The 20,500-nt window shown below is 39.8% G+C and overlaps 1 long non-coding RNA gene across 1 annotated transcript in view; it reads left to right on the top strand.

Annotated features, from left to right (window-relative positions):
• Window positions 1-6,055, top strand: part of LOC139033887 (uncharacterized) — a 145,087-nt gene extending 139,032 nt beyond the window's left edge. The window contains exon 2 of the long non-coding RNA XR_011486374.1: window positions 6,013-6,055. This is a non-coding gene — a long non-coding RNA (uncharacterized lncRNA). The remainder of the gene's footprint in view (window positions 1-6,012) is intronic.
• Window positions 6,056-20,500: the final 14,445 nt, after the last annotated feature.

The raw sequence follows: 20,500 nt of genomic DNA, 5'->3' as shown, positions 1-20,500 counted from the left end.
ATGACTGCTCAAAAGACTTGCAGAAAAATGGGAGAATTATCTGTGTCTTCCAACATCCCTGGTAGCTCAGCTGGACAGCTGCAGTGCAGGAGACCCCGGTTCGATTCCTGGGTTGGGAAGATCCCCTGGAGAAGGGATAGGCTACCCACTCTGGTATTCTTGTCTGGAGAATCCCCATGGACAGAGGAGCCTGGAGGGCTATAGTCCGTGGGGTTGCAAAGAGTCAGACAGGACTGAACGACTAAACACAGCATGTGTACTAGTATTATTTCCATTTTATAGGCAAGGAAACTGAGGCACAGTAGAGCCAAACAAGGTCACATAACTAGTTGTCAGTTGAGTTAGGTTTAGAACTGAAGTAATTTGACTCCAAAACTCATGTTCTGAATAAACAATACCTGATTAAAAATAGTTGTAGTGATTATCTTTGAAAAACATTCAAGAAACTTTGAGCAATCCATTACCTTTCTACAAAATCACACTAGAAGTTGAAATGCAGTTTGTTTGCCTAGATTTTTCAAATTACAGTTGGGATACACACCCTTTTAAAGATTAGGGTACAAATTGCACAACAATAATGCTATGTAAAATCATGTATCTATAAAAAGTAACATTTCAAGGGATCCGATGCATATCAAACATCCTCTGTGATGTTCTTAAAATAAGTTCTTGATTAAGGAGATAATGAAAACTTCTACATTGTTCAGAAATTATAACCTGCATGTGGCTATTTTTATTTCTTTCCATTTAATCAATGAATATTAAATAGCACTAGGTCCACAAGAGGTTTATCAAAGTGAAAAGTTCAAGTAAAGCCCAACTGCCATCAGCAGTGTTTCCTCATAATAACTCCTCTGGTGACTTGATCTCTTCTTTTGTTGAGATAATATCTGATCCTAATCAGGGTCTCCCATTATTTCAACAATGGTCAGCTTCTTTCCCAAACACTTCACTCCATCTCTATCTCAACAAAACACTGATTATTTTAATCAAGAATCAAACATTTTATATTTTAATCAAGTCAAACACTTTATATTTTAATTAAGAATTCAGTTCAGTTCAGTTCAGTCACCCAGTCGTGTCCGACTCTTTGCAACCCCATGAATCGCAGCACACCAGGCCTCCCTGTCCATCACCAACTCCTGGAGTTTACTCAAACCCATGTCCATCGAGTCAGTGATGCCATCCAGCTATCTCATCCTCTGTCATCCCCTTCTCCTCCTTCCCACAATCCCTCCCAGCATCATGGTTGTTTCCAATGAGTCAACTCTTCGCATGAGGTGGCCAAAGTACTGGAGTTTCAGCTTCAGCATCAGTCCTTCCAATGAACACCCAGGACTGATCTCCTTTAGGATGGACTGGTTGGATCTCCTTGCAGTCCAAGGGACTCTCAAGAGTCTTTTCCAACACCATAGTTCAAAAGCATCAATTTTTCGGCACTCAGCTTTCTTCACAGTCCAACTCTCATGTCCATACATGACCACTGGAAAAACCATAGCCTTGACCAGATGGACCTTTGTTGGCAAAGTAATGTCTCTGCTTTTTAATGTGCTATCTAGGTTCGTCATAACTTTCCTTCCAAGGAGTAAGTTAATAGTAATGAATAAATGATCCATGAAGTTGAATCCCAAGATATTTTCTAGATAAATTTATCAAGTGCACTTATTGGTAGTTTTTACAAGAATTTGTTCTCTTGAAAGATCCTCTTGGTTATGCCCATCATCCTGAGTACAGTTTCCACAGGTAGCTCTCAAGTTTCTCCAAGCTGATTACCGCTAAGTATCACTCAGGTACGGTACTCTGGTATAAGATCTAATCCCCGGAGGCCCAGACCTTGAGTCTTAGTCCCAGTTGCCAAAGTCGCCAGTTAGTCCTAGCATAGCTCATTCCTATGAGGGCTTAATGAAAGGAGAAAATCAAGACTATAGAAAGCTGAAGAGGAATCTAAATAAACTCTTATGTGTTTGATGAAACATTGACAGAAATGTGTGTTGGTTTTGATTGCTTATCTTAAAAAAAAAATAAAATCCATACGGAGTATTGTGGAAGGGAATTTAGTTTGAGAACAAAGAACCACTTAGGAAGTTAGTCTTTTTAATTCTTAAATCTTTGTTGTTGTTTAGTCCCAAGTCGACTGACTCTGTGATCCCATGGACTGTAGCCTGCCAGGCTCCTCTGTCCACAGGATTTCCCAAGCAAGAATACTGGAGCAGCTTGCTATTCCCTTCTCCCGGGGATCTTCCCTACCCAGGGACTGAACCCACATCTCCTGCTTTGGCAGGCAGATTCTTTACCACTGTGCCACTTAAGTAGGTATGTTTCAAGCCTATATCTATTCAAGACCTAGCATATTATATCAGTTATCTTTCATGGACTGCCTTCTGATGGGCTATTCCAAACAATTGCATGATTCTCTATAGTTAATGAGGAATGTAGCTGAAATTTCTGGAAAATTTCTAATTTCAAGAGAATGGTAATAGGTATGCCATTCTTGGCATATTGCCCTGTTGGGGGTTGTATTGGAAATAAAACATTTCTCCTTATTTGGAGTAATAAATTCAGTTTCCAAAGATATCTAGCTTATCCAAGGATCAGAATGGGCCCAGCTATAGGATTACAAATGTTATGTAGTATAGAATATATGACCACCAAATACTTTTCGGTGTTTTGAGCTTTTGGTCTCTTTCAAAGCCTTCTCTTGTTACCTAGTGTACAGTGGTCAAGGATGTACGCTCATGCACTGTCATGGTGCCTGGGTGCTTAGTATTTCATCAGTGACAGAGACAGCTGAGGAATACATTTTTTAAAAATTTTCTAATTTATGATTTACTTAGATTCCTGAGGATAGGAACTTATAAAAGGAAATCATCTTAAATCAGCAAAGCACACCACCTTGGGAGAAAAAGAGCAACAGACACAAAGAAAACTCCTTTTCTTCATTCTTCAGTAGCATTCAGAAATACCTGAGGTCAGAGAAGTCCATGTTAAGTAAGACCCCTTAACTAGCACATTTGTTTCTCCAGAAGCCTCTGCTCTTTCTCACAAGCACAGAGCAGACCTCTCCAAGTTCTGGACTGACAGTTTTAACTTTAGGTGTTTTAGTGTCTGGGACTTGTAGCTTCCATTTCCTTCCCATGCCACCCTAGAAATTCTGGTTTCCTGAGTGTTCCTCAAGGTCCAAGTGAGTCTGAATGAGTTATGACCCCCCGCCGCCACCAATACTATAGTGGTGAGTATCCCCCCGTATCATGCCAGAAACCAGGGTTCAATCCCTGGGTTGGGAAGATCCCCTGGATGGAGGGCATGGCAACCCACTCCAGTATTCTTTGAGGCCCTGCCAGCCCACCAGACTTCCCTGGTGACTCAGAAGGTAAAGAATCTGCCTGTAATGCAGGAGACCCAGGTTCCATCCCTGAGTTGGGAGGATCCCCTGGAGAAGGAAATGGCAACCCACTCCAATATTCTTGCCTGGAGAATCCCATGGATGGAGGAGCCTGGCGGGCTACAGGACAGGAGTCGCAAAGAGTCGGACACGACTGAGCTATTAACACACACACACACCCCTAGAACCTGCCTGGGACTGTGTAAACTGTGGGGGTCTGGATGCAGTGATGGAGTTTGTGTTGTAGGAGGACAGTTGGGTGGGGGAGAGGAAAGAAAGAGAGGGCAGAGGTGGACACTGCTCACTCCCAAGGGAATGCTACAACACTGGCTGGTTAAAATTTCCTTCACTCTTATATTTTAGATGATTTAGGACTATTAAAAATTACTAGCACTCTGAATTTTCGCTTTAGAAAAATTACAATGAAATAGCAGTTGGACATATGTTAACATCATGTTTAGCTGTCATCATGTAGCTTTCAAACTAAAAATTCATTTTGATTCCAGATCACCAGTAAGAGTGTCTCAACTTTTATCCTTAGAAGGAGGTACATGCGTCAGAGGCAAGCAGTTTTTATTTCTGTGATTGGTGTTTGGAGGCTGCCCGTGTGTCTGGTATCATGCCAGGCACTGTCACCCAGGAGCACGTTGACAGACATTGCCCTTGCTTGCCCTCAGGAGGCTTCCCCTCTTGAGACCTAAATGCAGAGAATAAGGCTGATTGACTAAGCTAAAATACACATAATATTCACAGTCCCAGCTGCCAAACCATATTTAAGTTAAGGAAAGAAAAGAGAAGGAATGATCTACATGTGTGTCTCTTATGAGGATTTATAACCTCACTCAGTTTTTTGAATCAAAAGTATGCATAAGCTCATATCCCATAGTCATAATAGGAATAACACATGTTTGTGCTGCTAATAAAATCACCTTATGTATGAGGAAACTGAGGCTCAGAGACTTTGCAGTGACTAGCTCAGGTCACACAAGACCCATTAAGCCAAGAGTGGGCTCAGAAGTCCTTTCAGCACTTCCTATCGTCTCCCTTTCATGAAATGAGTCTTTTTAGAAGTGGCAGGAGGCAAGAGGCCCAGCATGGTTACGTCCTTTCTAACACAAATAAAAGAAAACTCTGCAGTCCTAACTGCATGTACGTCAGAGCAAAGAATTTCAGAGATCGTTATGGAAATCTACTGGTAGTTTGGTTTCTTGGATCTAGAAAGGACGTGGTGGGGTGGGAGAGGGAAGGAAGACAAACACAGAGCATATTGATTAATTTCATGGAGTATAGTCTTTTGTAATAAATCCCAAGACTAATGGTGAGCTGTGTGTTGAAATAAAGGAATTATGGCATCCCTGTTTTGCTAACTGTGAAGAACAGAATTAGAACAACATTTATGAAACTACAAATCATAGAAGTGTATTTCAGTGCTTGTATTTACTATAGAAACTTGAATGATTGACTATGGGACCATGCGGCAAATCTCAGCTTGCCTCTAATATTTACTAATTACTGAAGAATGGTTAGGAAAACAAAGAAACCAAAGAAAATATTCAGGAGTACTGTTAGGCAAACAGAAACTTGTTTCAAAGATAGGTGCTCATCTTTCTATGCTTTTCAAGTTTCTCATCCATACTATCTATGTTATTTCTTAAATGTTTTTAGAAAGCCTATGTAGCCAGGCTTTCTTTTTCAAAAGGAGTGGTAGAAATTCCTATTTATCCTTCTATTCTTTTCTTCCCTTTTTTTTTTTAAAGCAGCCTTGCCACTAAAGGGCAGCAAATAAACTGCAATGTTGGCATCAGCTGGTAGTTGCTTACAAACAGAATCTGTGGTCCTTCCCAGGCTCACTGAATCAGAGCCTGCATTTTAGAAAGGTCTCCATATGTTTGAAAGCACAATAAAGTTTCACAAAAAAATATCTCAGGGCATTAGAACAATGGCACGGAATTAGTTGTATAAAGAAACTCAGCCTGGTTTAGGAATGTGACTAGTAGTATAAATGACCTGGTCTCTTACGAGTATTGTCTAGTGATCAGTGAGTATCTGTTTGGAGAGCCCCATCATGCACAGTGAGGAAGATAGATTCTACACTGTATTGCTTTGGGTAGATTTCATATATATTCTGTAACTTATTTCTTCCTGTTAAATTTCAAACGTCTCAAGTCCCAGGGGGAGAGGATTGTTTACTTTTAAATTGGGCGCATCACACTTCCTGTGAACACATACACACGTGCGAACATCGCGTTGTCTGAAACTAATTTTAAGTGGTCTCTTTGTTTGTGGATGGGACCTGTCAACAAACCCTTTTTCAATTGAAAACAGAGTAAAGGACGTCAGCATTGCGGCTCCGGAGTTGAGTGATTGTGACAGGAGCCTGGGAGAGCAGCGCTGTGGCCCTGTCCCCTCAGCTCGAGCTGCCTGGCCCAGGTGGCGCTGCTGTTCACCCGGGGACGTGAACAGAAGCTTCTCGAAGTTCCAGGGGCCGCTGTGCTGCGTGTGCTGTTCTTCCCCGTTCACCCCTGATGTCGGTTTCCTGGATTCAGCATTCACATTTCTTCCTCTCTGCACGTTTTCGTTTCATAGTCTTTTTCACGATCCACCATTAATCTAACAATTTTCATTCACAGCACCGGGTGACATTGAAAGCAACATAGAGACTAGATAAAAGAAGGGAGACCCTCCTCCGCTTTGTCAGCATCATCAAGCTCACCGCCATGTGGAACCTGGAGGGTAAGTCTCTGTCCACCACAAGGAGACACCAGAGGGTAAGTGATGTCTGCTTTCATTTTCTGAGAGGCAATGGGAAAGTTCAGTGAATTAGTTGCATCAGATGAAGGTTCTTATTAATGCCATCGGTATTGCCCTTTTTGTTTGAATGGAAACATGTGAGCCAGTGCTATTTAAGTGCATTTAGAATAGCGGCCACACAGAAGACTTTCAGACCTAGATGTGAAGCAAACGTTCTCCGCTCTGGCTGCTCCCTGCAGCCACTTGGGGAGCTTTTAATATGCACTGGTGTTACAGCCCCACCTCTGTGTATTCTAACTTTATTGTTCCGGGACGGGAACATGGCATTGGTCTCCTGGAGGCGTGTGTATTTCAGTGTATGTATGAATATACATACATACATACACATGAATCTACGCATTCATATTTATGTATTATTTCATCTAATATATATCATCGTTTCATTATTTTATATAGAGTTGTAGCTCTCCTCCTGTCATATGCATATGTGCATATGTGTATATATACATATGTATACATATGTACACACGTTTGTACAGAGGCAATCGCGAGCTGTTTATCTGGATCAGAACTCTAAACCATCTGTGCTTAGTTTTTCATAAAAACCGCCATGTTTAATACTGCACGTAGTTTTGGTGTGTGATCAACAGCTTCTAGATTCCTGAGATTGCAAGCTACAGTTTATAAAGAGTTTCTTAGCCTGGGTATCCATAATGGTAGGCAGCAATTTAAGAAATCTTATCAAAAATACAGTATTTTGTATGTAAAATAATGAGATATGTGTGTATATTGTGTAGTCCAGATTACTGACTCAATATATTAGTTTCTGTTTTTATTGTTGGCATCGAGACGGACACAGAATTCTGTTAAGAAGTTAAAATCACTGCCATAGCAGCAATTTCATGGGTTTATTGGTTATAGGTAGATAAAATTGGCAAAAAAAAAAAAAAAAGATTTGCAAGCATGTAACAAGAGAAACATAACCCCTTAAAAGATGGTTTTTAGGCTATATATGGTTTGAGTTTACTATCTCACTTTTTCCTAATTAAATCATCTGAGGTCTGCCTTATTTTGATTTACTATTACAGCAACTCGGGTTGTGAGAAGCTACCTTGTGGGGTAACAAACTGGCTGAGTCGGAAGCCCCTGGGCCCGAGTGGGGAGCCCCTCACATTGCTCTGGGCCCCTGGCAGCCTGGGATTGTCAGCCGAGTCTCTATAACTCGAGTCTCAAAAGCAAAGCTAGGCCTTGCATTTGGCATGATTGCTAAAGAAAATGGTTTCTTTCGTTTCTCTGTGCATGATGAGCCATGCTGTCCTTAACATAAAAACCAAACGAAGTCCCTTTCCTCTTTGAGGGAATATCACATCTGATATCGCTTAAACTGGTGAGTGATAAGACTTAGTTGACATACCGAAAAAACGACATCAGGGATTTTGCTATGGGAAACAGAATACATATTGGCAGAAATTTAGCACTGAGTAAAGAGCAGCTTCAGTTCCTTCCATCTGCCATACTGATTTTCTTCTCACTTAACCAAAGTCATAAAGCAAACCCGGCTCAGAGCAGATGAAATATGGAGACAAGTGTGAAGAGAACAGGTCAAAGGGGCCCAGTGACTCAGAGATTAGCCACTGGCGTCTCACTTCTGGGATTCGGGGCATCATGGAAAGTTCCTTCTTGCAGTTCATAAACCCACCAAAGATTTAAGGCCCCCTGTCAGCATTCAGAGCGTCACCTGAAGGAGGGTGACCCATGACTGAGCCTAAAAATGAAATACACCACTGCTATTTATGTCCCTTTGGTTTGCATGCTGGGCAACTAGCAGCAGATCTGGATTCAAAGCCTTGTTGCAGACGCTTGTTTCCTTAAGATAACAGGGTACTTTTTCATATCATAAATTCTACTCTTTTCTTTAAAAAAAGATGATTAGAAAAATATCTTCAAAGAAGATCATGGAGGACATGGGAATTTAGAATTTTGGACTTTAAATGTTATCAGAATCTAGACAGATATATCCTTTGACCAAATTTATGTTATGGTAATTTATATTTAATTATGTTAGGAATGCTTCTCTTTGAACTATATATCATATTTGTGTTCATGTCCAGTTTTTTTTTATTCAAAGAAATAACTTGGCTTAAATTATTGTGAGTTTTCAATTGCTTGCTTATTCTTCTGAAAATCTTGTTGGTATACAAAATAGATCACTGTTTGGAAATGCATAAACTTGTGGAAAAGTTGTTCTGATCAGTGTTAAGTGTAGATGAGATGGATAAGAAGATATGTTAAAACCACTTTAGAAAGGATAAGCTTGGGTGGAAATCCATGGACATTTTGGAAATTCCTCACCACTGCTCAGCTCTCATTCTGTCTCATGACCTCCAGCATTATAATACTTCCAGGAGGTCATAATGTTCAAGATATATACTTGGCCTCATGTTCTGTATAGTTCTCAAGGTCTGTAAGTCATAAATTGCTTCACATGCTAAGTGGACAGTACTGATTAGAAAATAGGTCATTTTATACTGAATGCATATAAATTATCACACTTTATGAGTAGAAATAATAATATAAGAAGTCCCTGAGTTCAGAAAAAAACAAAGTACAGGTCAATAAAATCTTGAGGCTAAACAGGCAAAGTAAGAATGGGGAAACTGTGGAATGTTTATATTTTTGTAATCACTAAAATACAATGAGCCAAAAACTTGGAATTCAACTCAAGTCTCATGAGCAATGACAATACACACATTGTGCTGTTGTACTGCAAATAAGTTGCCCACTTCTTCTTTCTAGTTTTTTTTTTAATTTATTTTTTAATTGGAGGAAAATTGCTTCCCAATGTTGTGCTGGTTTTTGCTGTCAACATCCCGAAACAGCCATAATTACACAAATACTTCCTGCCTCTGAAGCCTTCCTCCCAAGTGAGTGGATGGGGCACCCATTCATTCCTCTAGGTCATCACAGAGTACCAGGCTGAAGATGCTCACTTTTATGCTCATAAAATTGCCATGGAATTGGAAAGAGTATTTGGTTGCTTCCATTTTAGGGAAGATCTAGGAAAAAGATGAGAGGGATTTGTGCCACAGGATATATCAGGTCATATTGCTGCGGGGCCCAGGTGCCAGTAAGAGCTCCTAGGTGTGACACTGACCAGCTGTTCTTTGGGTCACCTTAGTCACAGTGAATGTAAGTAGCAAACTGTGCTTTCATTTCCTCAGGGTTTCCCTTGTTTCAAAGATTCACATCACTGAGGAAAAGGTTGAAACACGTTCTCCTGGCTCAGACGCTGGAGTTGTAAGGTTTGCTTGGTAATTGAAATTTGCTCTCTCCTGATACTTTGGACCTTATGATGACTTACTTAGAGGGGGGCAGTGCTAACCTTAATGGAAGAGGAGGTCAACACGATGAAGGATTTTGAGAACGTATCACATGGATATAGGGGCCTCCTTAATTGGGCTCCCACTAGGCAATCTGGGACACTTTGGTCTCAAATAGAGTATGGGGCTGTAACTCATTGGATAAAATAGAAAACTTTTGAAACTCCAAAGATATAAAGAAATGTTGAAGAGAATCAAAGCCTTTTTCTCACTGTGAGATACCCATTATTAACTGTAGAAGGAGTGATTGACACAGATAATGGTCACTGAATATTATCAGAGTGGTAGTCAGTATCACTAGGAGTTATCAATAGATGCTAAAGAATGCTTAGAGGTTTGCTGAAAATATTGGTATAATATGAAAATATTTCTCCACAAATACTAATCAAATAAAAAGAGGGAAATAGTGACTTATGGTGGAGAAGCCTGATAGATGGGCCCAGACTTAACTAAACAATCGGGGGCAAACTCACCAACTGTGGGACCCTGACTTGCCAAGGAGCACACAGCATCATTTCTTTGGACGTCCTGTCAGCGTTGCAGGAAGGGGGACCCCTTCCAGGGCCCGAAACTGGGCTCTTGTCTAACACTCGGAAATGAATTGTCCGAGGAGGCACATGTGCTGACAAAGCAGGAGATTTTATTGGGAAAGGACACCCGGGTGGAGAGCAGGAGGGTAAGGGAACCCAGAAGGACTGCTCTGCCACATGGCAGTCTCTCTCGGGTTTTACGGTGATGGGATTAGTTTCCGGGTTATCCTTAGCCAATCATTCTGACTCAGGGTCCTTCCTGGTGGTGCAGCCTTGTTCAGCCAAGATGGATGCCAGAGAGAAGGATTCTGGGAGGTGGTCAGACAGGTGGTGTCTCCTTTTGACCTTTCCCGAACTCTTCTGGTTGGTGGAGGCTTATTAGTTCCTGTTCCTTACCAGGACCTCCTGTCGTAAAACAACTCATGCAAATGGTTACTATGGTGCCTGGCCAGGGTGGGCGGTTTCAGTCAGTGTGCTTCCCCTAACATCAGGAATGCAAGAGCTGTGTCTGGTGGTGAGGAAGGTCAGATGACCAGGTTGAGCAGATTCAGTCATCCTACAGAATGGAGTCTGCGCTCTAAAATAACAACCAGCCCATAAAAGGCAGGGAAATCTTTAGGAACTCTTCCAGATTGAGGGAGCCAAGTATGACACAGCAGTTAATGCAATCCACGGTCTTATACATATCCTGGATCAGACAGAAATACAGGCAATATTGGGACAGTTGATGAAATTTGAACTATGTGGATTGGATGGCAGAGTAGAATCAGAGATTCTTTCCTAATTGGGAGGACTGCATGATGGTAATATGAGAAAGTTCTCCTTGTTTAGCAAACATAATAAAAATTTCCTGGATTTGAATTCTGGCTGGAATCTTTCATGTCAGTAATATGTTGGGCACATTAAATAACCTCTCTTAAGCCTCAGCTTCCTTATCTGAATAATTCAGATGGCAGCATTATTGTGGAAATTAAATTAGATAATGTACATAATTCTCTTAGTATGCTGTACATATAACCAGATATATTTGGCTATCCTCATGATCTTATTCCCTCACCCCTAATTCTCAGGTCATTTGTCTGTCTCTTCATTTAGACTCTGCTCTTGTCAGGCCAAGTGGCACTTCAGTTTTCTTTTTATATGTTACAGGTCTCAAAAGATCTGGCAATAGTGAGGGATCATCCATCTTATCAGAGTGCATTGTCTGATCACTGATAAGCTCCCCCAGGGAGAGCAGATGGATCATAATATGTTTGCAGAGTGTGGATGCAAAGTTACATTGGACATTGTTTGAATTGTTGTCTTAAATTTTTGTCCATTTGGAATCGTAAGGAAAACCATAGAAGAGTAAGAGTTTCTACATGCTGTCTACTGCCTGCCCTTCAGTTTCCTGCCAAAATGTGTCACAAGGGCAGCCTTTCCTGAAAAAGTTTGGTGCTTTTGCCTCTGGGGCGACTGGAAACCTTCAGTGGAAAATGCTTCTTTTAAAACTCTCCTATGCACTTTGTTTAAAGACCTGCGTTTTAGTTGAAAGGAAAGGATAAAAAAAGAGAAAAAACAATGTGTGGCATCGGAGGATTTCTAGGTCATCTAATCCTGTTCTAATAACAAATTATTTAAGGGTAAAAGAAGCTGCCAGGAAATAAATCTCAGTTTAGTTGGATTTACTTAAAAGTTTAAAATGGAAATAAAGTAAACTAATGGAATAGTAACCTCCCTCATCCTGCTTTTGTGCTGTGTTCCCAAGGAAAGGGCTAAAGGGACAGATACAAAACTAGCCAAGCTTACCCCATAATGATTTAGAGCACAGTGCTTTTTAAACCCCTCTTTTCTGCAGACCTCACTATTGCTTGTGATTCAAATGATCTTAATTTAAATAAAATTACAATATCCAGCTTGATGTTATCTGAATTTTTGAATACATAAGAATCAAGCGACATTAAAAACATTGAAATCCAAATGTCAGAACTACTCTACATAAAAATAAACAAAGTTTCGGAGCAGCACTGGATTGCTTGGTGCTTCACATTGCTTTGCATCATTGTGGGAAAGCTATTCTGAATAAAATAAGCACAAAGGGGTTTTCATATAAATCTTCAACTTGAAATAAACCACTTCACCACCCACTGACCTAAAGCAGATTACAAATGCTGACATACTGAGCACTCGATAGCATCTCTTTCTGCTATCATGCAGATGTGTTAGTTTTGTTTTTAAATGAGGAAAAGAAGTCTCAAAAAACAGTTCAGATTTAGATTTAATTGGAAAAAAAAATTCTCTGAAAGAGTTTGCAGTTTTGAAGAGTCTCTCTAGACTAATTCTGCATTTATTTAGCACACTCACATATTCTCCATTTTGTAGGGGCTACATTTTAATTTTTGCATTATAATATTCTTCAAGTAGAGAATTTACTGTTTTGCTTAATGTATGCAGAATGTACCTATTAATAGCATGTCACGATATTCGAGGTTCTTTTTGAGTACTCTCAGCCTATGTGGGTTACATTATAAAGAGGAATGAACACTTGGCTAGGAATTAAGAAATGAGTACTAGACTCAGTGCGGCCACTGTGGAACTTTGTGGGTCTTACCTAGTAAGGAAATGGCACCCCACTCCAGTACTCTTGCCTGGAAAATCCCATGGATGGAGGAGCCTGGTAGGCTGCAGTCCATGGGGTCGCTAAGAGTTGGACACGACTGAGCGGCTTCACTTTCACTTTTCACTTTCATGCATTGGAGAAGGAAATGGCAACCCACTCCAGTGTTCTTTCCTGGAGAATCCCAGGGATGGGGGAGCCTGATGGGCTGCTGTCTATGGGGTCGCACAGAGTCGGACACGACTGAAGCGACGCAGCAGCAGCAGCAGACCTCCTTAAAGAATCTCAGTTTCCTTCTCTAAGTAAATGGAGTCCCTCAAGAACCACTGCCACGCAGAGACTGAGTAGTCAATCTTTAAAGACTCTTGTGCATCCTTTCTTATTTTAATTTTCAGAGATCTAGGATATATTTTGGTGTATTTTCTTTTTCTTTCACTATGGAATTTAGCATAATCTCTTTTTTACACTGTGTTACATTTTTTAAAATTAATCTTTATTGGAGTACCGGCGCTTTACAGTGTTGTGCTAGTTTCTGTTGTACAGAAAAGTGAGTCGATTGTATGTGTCCATATATCCCGTTTTTTGGATTTCCTTCCCGTTTACATCACCACAGTCTTTCGTAGTAGTTCAGTGTGGGTCTGCTCAGTTAAACTGAGAGCAACTTGAAAACAAAGGCCATGCCCTTTCATCTCTTGGATCCTTACAGGTTAGCACAGGTAAGCATCATGGCAGAGTGAACAGCTCTGATTTTAAAGTCAGGGAGACTTGGGTTTAAATCATAGCATTACTCCTTTGCATGGTTACAGTTACTCTTAAAAACTTTAATTACCAGAAGTGTGGGTAGAGTTGAGCAAACCATCACTGTTCATCAGGAACCCATTCCGAGCCTTAGACCAGGAGAAATAAGAAAGAAAGTTTGGCTTTCCCAGAACTCGGGGAGGAATCAGGGCCCTGGGAAAAGGGACCCCGACAGGACCTGGAATTGTAAAGAATTGCAGCAGTGATCTGACCACTGTGAGGTGGGGGAGGGACAGGATAAATATGCACAGTTTCTCTTCCCACTCTTTGATCTGCTGGTGCCTTCCATTGGCTAAATCCAACTAGAAGCCAAAGGGTAAAGGAGTCTGGGTGATGGAATCTGTAGAATTTAGCTTCTTGGGGCATAGGACAAAGCAGAGCAAGAAGGAGAATGGGTCTGTGTGGAATAATAATCACCTCCTAGCTTTCAAGCTGTGGGGACATTTATAAATCATTGAGCCTGAGTTTATAGTAAAACATTGATGTTAATATCTCTCGAGGCAGTATGATAATTAAAAAGAAAGCATATGTGAAAGTGGTTACTTTGTGGAGATGCCTAATAAATAAATACCATTTCCATTCACTTGTTGATTCAGTGGACAAAGAGTAACACTGTGCAGACTAACTTTTGGGCCTGTGGGTCTGGCAAAATGGAGCATTTAGTATCCAGATACACCATGGGATGCTAGGTAATTATATTCCCACAGTGTTCTTTAAGTAGAAAATGTACTGGTCTTCTATCACAATGACTCGAAACTCATGAATATGGAGCAGAGCTGTTATCAGCATGACTTGTGATAACACGGGCTGCTCCGCGACACTGTGCATGGTCGGACTGTTTATGCACTGCGACTTGCCTAAGGACTGCTTCCTGTGTGAGGGGCTGTTTTGTTTTTTCCCCAAACCTTTCTATTAGTTGCTAAACTCTTGAACACTGACTAACAAAAGAAAGAAAAAGTGTCATGATCAGGTTGGGAATTACTGCGTAATTAAAATAGCTGTACAAAGCAGGGAGAAGATATTGAACAACAAGGAAATTTCCTGGTCTTCCTGATGGAGGAAATAACATGGAAGTAAGATTCATGGGAGAATCAACTTCATCTAAGAAGATCTGCACAATAAGCATCTCAGCTATGTGGCTGTATAGTAACTCCAGTCATGCCTCAGGAAGTCTTTCATTTTATAGATTTTATTACTTGAGAAATAAAAGTATAATAGTAAACGTTTTAAATGAGCAATGGGAAAAAATTCTCTACAGAATCAATTCAACCCACTTCACAGTGAGATTAGGGATTCTTTTATTCTATTTATACACTGCATGAAAAAACACTTCCAATGCATAAGTTTATTTTGATTTATTACCCATATCTTGAAACAATTGCAGCCTTTTAAAAATAAGTATCTAAACTAGCAGTTTCTCAACCTTGAGATACTGCTAGTTTAGACAAGAACTTTCTTTTGTGGGGGCGGTCCTATGCCTTGTAGGATAACTTAGCAGCACATTGAGCTTCTTTCTACTAGATGCCTACAGTACTCCTCCCCCAAGCGGTGACAACCAACAATGTGTCTTGATATTGCCAAATGTTCCTTGGAGGTCAAAAAGTCCCCCTTTGGGAAACACTGGTGTAGGTTGCCCTATTACTTCATGAGTTCAAAATCCATTTATTGAGGGTACTTTCCATGGCCATCAATAGATGATTGGATTAAGAAGATATGGGTGTGAGCATGGTGTGCATGTGTAATGGAATATTACTCAGCCATACAAAGAAAGATACTATTTGCAGCAACATAGATGGACCTAGAGAATATTACACTTAGTGAACTAAGTCTGACACAGAAAGACACATACTGTATGATATCACTGTTATGTGGAATCTAAAAAATAATGAACATATGTGCAAAGCAGAAACAGACTCACAGATACAGAAAACAAAGGTGTGTAACCAAGGGGGAGAGGAAAGGAGGGAAGGACAAATTAGGGGTATGAGATTAATAAAAACAGACTACAAGATAAAACATAGATAAGCAACTATGATATGCAAGGAATTACATAATGGAGTGTAGCTGCCAAAACACTGAAATGCTATGCTGTATGCCTGAAACTAACACAATATTATAAATCAACTATACTTTTAATCAAAAGATGCTTTCCATTAGTTACAGGAAAAAATTGTATTTTGTAGTTTTTATATTAATGTCTCCATGACCATTAATTGGGAAACTAACATGAAAGGAAGCATGATATAAACAAGGGCTGTTGACACAGTTTTGTGTTCAGGGTCCAGCAGAGCGGGTTAAGGTGTAATCACTGCTTCTAAGTATAAATGTTATTATGATGCTGATTACCTAACTTTCCAAAGGTTTCTCTCCAAAATGGAGTAGAAAGGTGTCTCCAGTTCGTTATATGGATTAAATTGAGTTTTGTTATCTTGGTTATCCCATCTACAGTTACAGGTAAAGATACCACGTAGGAAGTTGACTGCTGCTTGGGCAGGGTCTACAGGGTGACAGAATTTATGGGGTGATGGTGCTATATAATTGTGTTGAGCATTTCACACCCAGAGGTTCAGGGTGCATCGATCACTCAGAGCTTAGACGCAGAAGATTGCCTTAAACTAACCAAGTCCAGATGAGACTGATAGAGAAACCAAGAAACCCCATTTTGAAATTTACAGCATATATAAGATTATCAACAAACATTGAAGAATACTGCCATATTGCTCAGTATGATAGCTTCCTTTGGTTACCTCCTTCAGAGTCAATAAGAAATGAACATGGACAGGCAAATGCTTTCTGATAGTCCTTTTTTGGGCAATGAATCATAGCAAGAACACTGAGATGAGTAATTGATGACATCAACTTACGACTATGTTGTGGGTTTTGCCTTCAAACGGTTCCTGATCCTCCCCAGTTTTCTGGATTCATCACTGGTTCTGCTTGTAAGTGCTGGGTTGCAGTGGACATACTCAGGGTCCATGACTATCACTTTTTCTGCACCCAGTGCACAGCGGTAAACATGTTCCATTTTCAAATACATCACCTTTGTTTCAGATACACACACACTGTGATTCTGGTCTCTAGTCCTGCCCTTCCAGTGTTGGTTCTGGATGACGCTCTGTCTTTCAAGATGTCTTGCGTGGCAATCTGACTTCATTCTTTGTGTGGCTAGTTTATTTAAGTCATAGAGTTATAGAGGAAGACCATTTATATTCTAGAGGTCCCCTTCCAATATTACAGAGTAAAGATAAGGAAATAATATACAGTAAGAGCTAAAAATTAGCCTTTATGTCACCAATACCATTTTTTTAAAAAATGAATTCTAAGGACTATATATCAACTCACTTTAAGATCATGAATTGAATAACATTGTAATACAAAGGAATATATTAATGCAGACTTTTTTACTCATGGGTGTTTTTTTAATAGAACATTTTAGGGATTGCTATTTTAACTTTTTTAAAAATGAGCATTATAAATAAGTTGATTTACAATGCAGTTTTTATTAGTATATATTTGTATTTCTAAAGTTATACATTTGATATATACTATATTTAGGAACATTTCTATTTTATCTACTTAAAAATATAAAAAGTCCTATTGTTTTACAGATTTGAAAACATGTCATTTGGGTCAAAGTCATTTTCAGAGTGCTATAAAACTTTTTCTGATTACCTGCTTTTGTCTCTAATACCATTAATAACCTCATAACTCAACACAGCCCTAGACCATCATCTGCAGCTTACTACAAACTCATTAAAGAGGACCTGTTCCATGGCAGAGCCTCTCTTCCAGTGAAGACTGTTTCTGTTAGATAAATTCCCTATCACTTTGTATTTTTTTTCTTAAGTATCAGGGATTCATTTTGCAAAAGGATATAGTTACTAAGTTTTTCTTCAGTGAATAGCAGATAATCACCACATAAGCTATTGGTCCAATACAAATTATTTATTAGTGGGAGCACATAGATTTGAACCCCTTATTGAAGAGAATTGCTAAATAAGGAAAAGAGATGTCGGTCCTTATATCTCCTTTTTCATCTATGATTTAATGTTCTTTGCTACTTTATATATTATGATATTATATACTGTAGATTTGAAACAGAAATTTAAGAGGGAAATATCTCATTCCTCATCAAATGGACTAGCCAAGGAGAAACAGGTGGGGTGACCTACTTTACAGTTTCCATGGATGAAAAGATTTAAAATTTATTATTTCTTGTCTCAGGGATTTGTATTCCCAAAATTGAAAACAGTTTAAAATAGGAAAAGTGTGAGCTTATTAGCACAGTAATACCCTCTAAATTCTCACTCCCTAGTGAAGGTAGAAATGTGCTAATTAATCAATTGCTCAATTAGGAGAGGCTCTTAAGAGCACATTTGTCCTGGGAAAATATAAGCAGCTGATGATCTGCCTTGAAAAATAAGCATCTTAAAGGAATTATGTTCAAAGTGGTATATTTTGGGTATAATTCTCCAGAAAAAAATTGTATTTATGACTGAGAGATTTACTCATTGAAACTTTCCGTTTTGAAGATGAACCTTTTCCAATTAGAAGATACTGTACATAGAAAAGTGTGTAGAGTTTATACTTATTTATCCATTAATTTTAGTACTTACTTACTGAGTGTCTATGTACCTTCATAAAACTTTGTAAGGATTTAATAATTCATGTAAAGTGCTTAGAGATTGTGATATAAGGGAAACTTATAAATATCTAAACAAGTAATGTTAGCTAAGAAATACATAACTTCCATTCCACAAGTGCAATAATCCACATATTTTTGTGACCTTATTAAAATGCAAGGTGTGTGTTAGGAATGGAGGGTAGAATGCCCTCGGTGACAAGAGTAGATGAGTGTAAGAGAAGTGAGGCTGCGCAGACAGCAGGGGGCGCATCATCAAGACTGGTGGGTTATGCGTGGAAAGTTCAACTTTTCATAGGAAACAGTAAACTTGTGAAATTATGGATTAAGATGATCAACGCTAGTTTTTAAGGTAAGTATGAGATCACTGTGAAGGAATAAGAAGAGCAGACCAAACCCAGAAGTGTAAGCACGACCGAAGCTCAGAGAGAGAGCCTTGAGGACCCGGATCAGAGCACCATCAATAGAGCGGCCACCTCCCCTAACTGCAGGCTTCTAACCTGTGCATGGCTATGACGAGAATTACCTGTTTCACGGAAACGAGTTCGCGCTCACAGGGCCCCTTTCGATGCAGTGCTCAGGCTCGTGGCTGGACGGACAGACCCCCGGAACAGCTGGACGGAGAGGCCCAGGGCGCCCGCGCAGGCCTCGTCCCCTTCCTCTGGCCCACGGTCATGCTGTCGTCAGCATTCCGCTTTCAACTTAAGTCCCGCCCCCCTTTCGGGCCATTTTGCAAAGAACCTGGTTAGACTACACGTGGGCTTTTAATCCCCATGTCTTTTTCTTTTCTTTCTTTTAAATGTAGTTTGTTTGTTTTTCTTTTTGGCTCTGCTGGGTCTTCACTGCTGCACAGGCTCTTTAGCTGAGCGAGTGGGGCTCCGCTCTCCACTGCGCGGGCGCGGGCTCCTCCGGCTGGGAGCACGGGCTCAGCAGCTGCGGGTACAGGCTTCCTTTCCACGCGGGCGTGTGGGATCTTCCCGGACCAGGGATCGAACCCAGGGCCTGTGCACTGGCAGGCTGATTCTTTCCCCCTGAGCCACCCAGAAAGCCCTGTCTTTCTTTGGGATCACCCTCTGTCTCCTGACTGGCGACACCCCACCAGCTTGCTGTGTCTGAAGAGCCTGTCCAGTTCTCCAGAGTCCCTCTCTTGATCCTTTTTTTCTGAGAGTCCAGGAACAATGAAAGCTAAAATAATAATTTACTGTTATTTTAAATGAAAGTTTGTTACAATGTCCAGAAGAAAAAGTTAACAAAGTTAAGATTTTCCTCTGAGTTCATTAAAGTGATGCTAATAAATATTATGTAGCCAACATCAGCCAGTTACCCAATGGATTACACAAAATAACAGGATCAAGTGACTATATTTTCACAGTCTTAACTTTTTGTACTACTCCTTAGACTTTTATTGGAACTAATTAAGCATCTTGACTTGAAAATCTTATTTGCAATCTCCCGTTTTCCCTTTGATATTAAGTCAGTTGATCACCAACCAGATTGGCTATCATATAACTCATAATAAAATAGTGAGTACTTGCCATATGTATGGTGTCATAAATAAATCTTTTATCCCCACTCTTTTTGTTTCCTCTCAATAGGAGGAGCTGAATCAGTATGATATTCATGGGTTTTCTCCGCTTCTTTACTTCTTTCACCCTTAGCACTAAAGCCCATCAGTGGTACCCCTATATTGAAATTGGTAGGAATTTCCAATACTATATGATTTTTGAGATTAATGACCCAGCATCGAGTACAAATGAAATATGAAGAAAATGCATCAAACAGAGATCAAGCCCAAGTACAAAAGTAAAGGGACGTAAACAGACATTAGTTCAGCAGGAAAATAACACTCTGGCAAATATCAATTCACACTCTGGAATAACTGTGAATGTCTCCAAGGACATCTGACATAACGCAAGAGGTTCTTCTTCCTGGGACAGGTGACAGGAAAGGATCATGAGCTTCTGCAGCATCTACTGAGATCCTAACACAGGCTCAGCACTGTGCTGTCGCTAAGGGTACAAAGATGGCCCATTTATCTTTTAAAATATAAGAAGAAAAAATTTGAAGTCCTGATAAAGTTTTTTTCCCCTATTTTCTACTCCAATTTTTATATATAGTATTATAAATAGTATAAAATAATAACATCACATTCAAAGCAAAAATGATTTTTAGCATAGAGTTGACTGTAGCGAAGAGTGGAGATGGAGAAACTTACCTAGCATGTAGCAATCCTTTGATCCTATGAACAAATATATGTTCATATATATGTTCAAATATATGTTAATAATGCATTTCTTCTTAATCATTTCCCAACATTTTCACTAGCTTTTTTCACATATTTAAAATACCATTCTTTCCTCCCATATAAAATGAACTCAAATCTTTGATTTTGAAGATGATTACCAAACCTAATACATACGC

This window comes from Odocoileus virginianus, unplaced genomic scaffold, assembly GCF_023699985.2.
Source record: "Odocoileus virginianus isolate 20LAN1187 ecotype Illinois unplaced genomic scaffold, Ovbor_1.2 Unplaced_Contig_7, whole genome shotgun sequence".
NCBI classification, from domain to species: Eukaryota; Metazoa; Chordata; class Mammalia; order Artiodactyla; family Cervidae; genus Odocoileus; species Odocoileus virginianus.
This window is presented reverse-complemented; position numbering and strand designations above follow the sequence as displayed.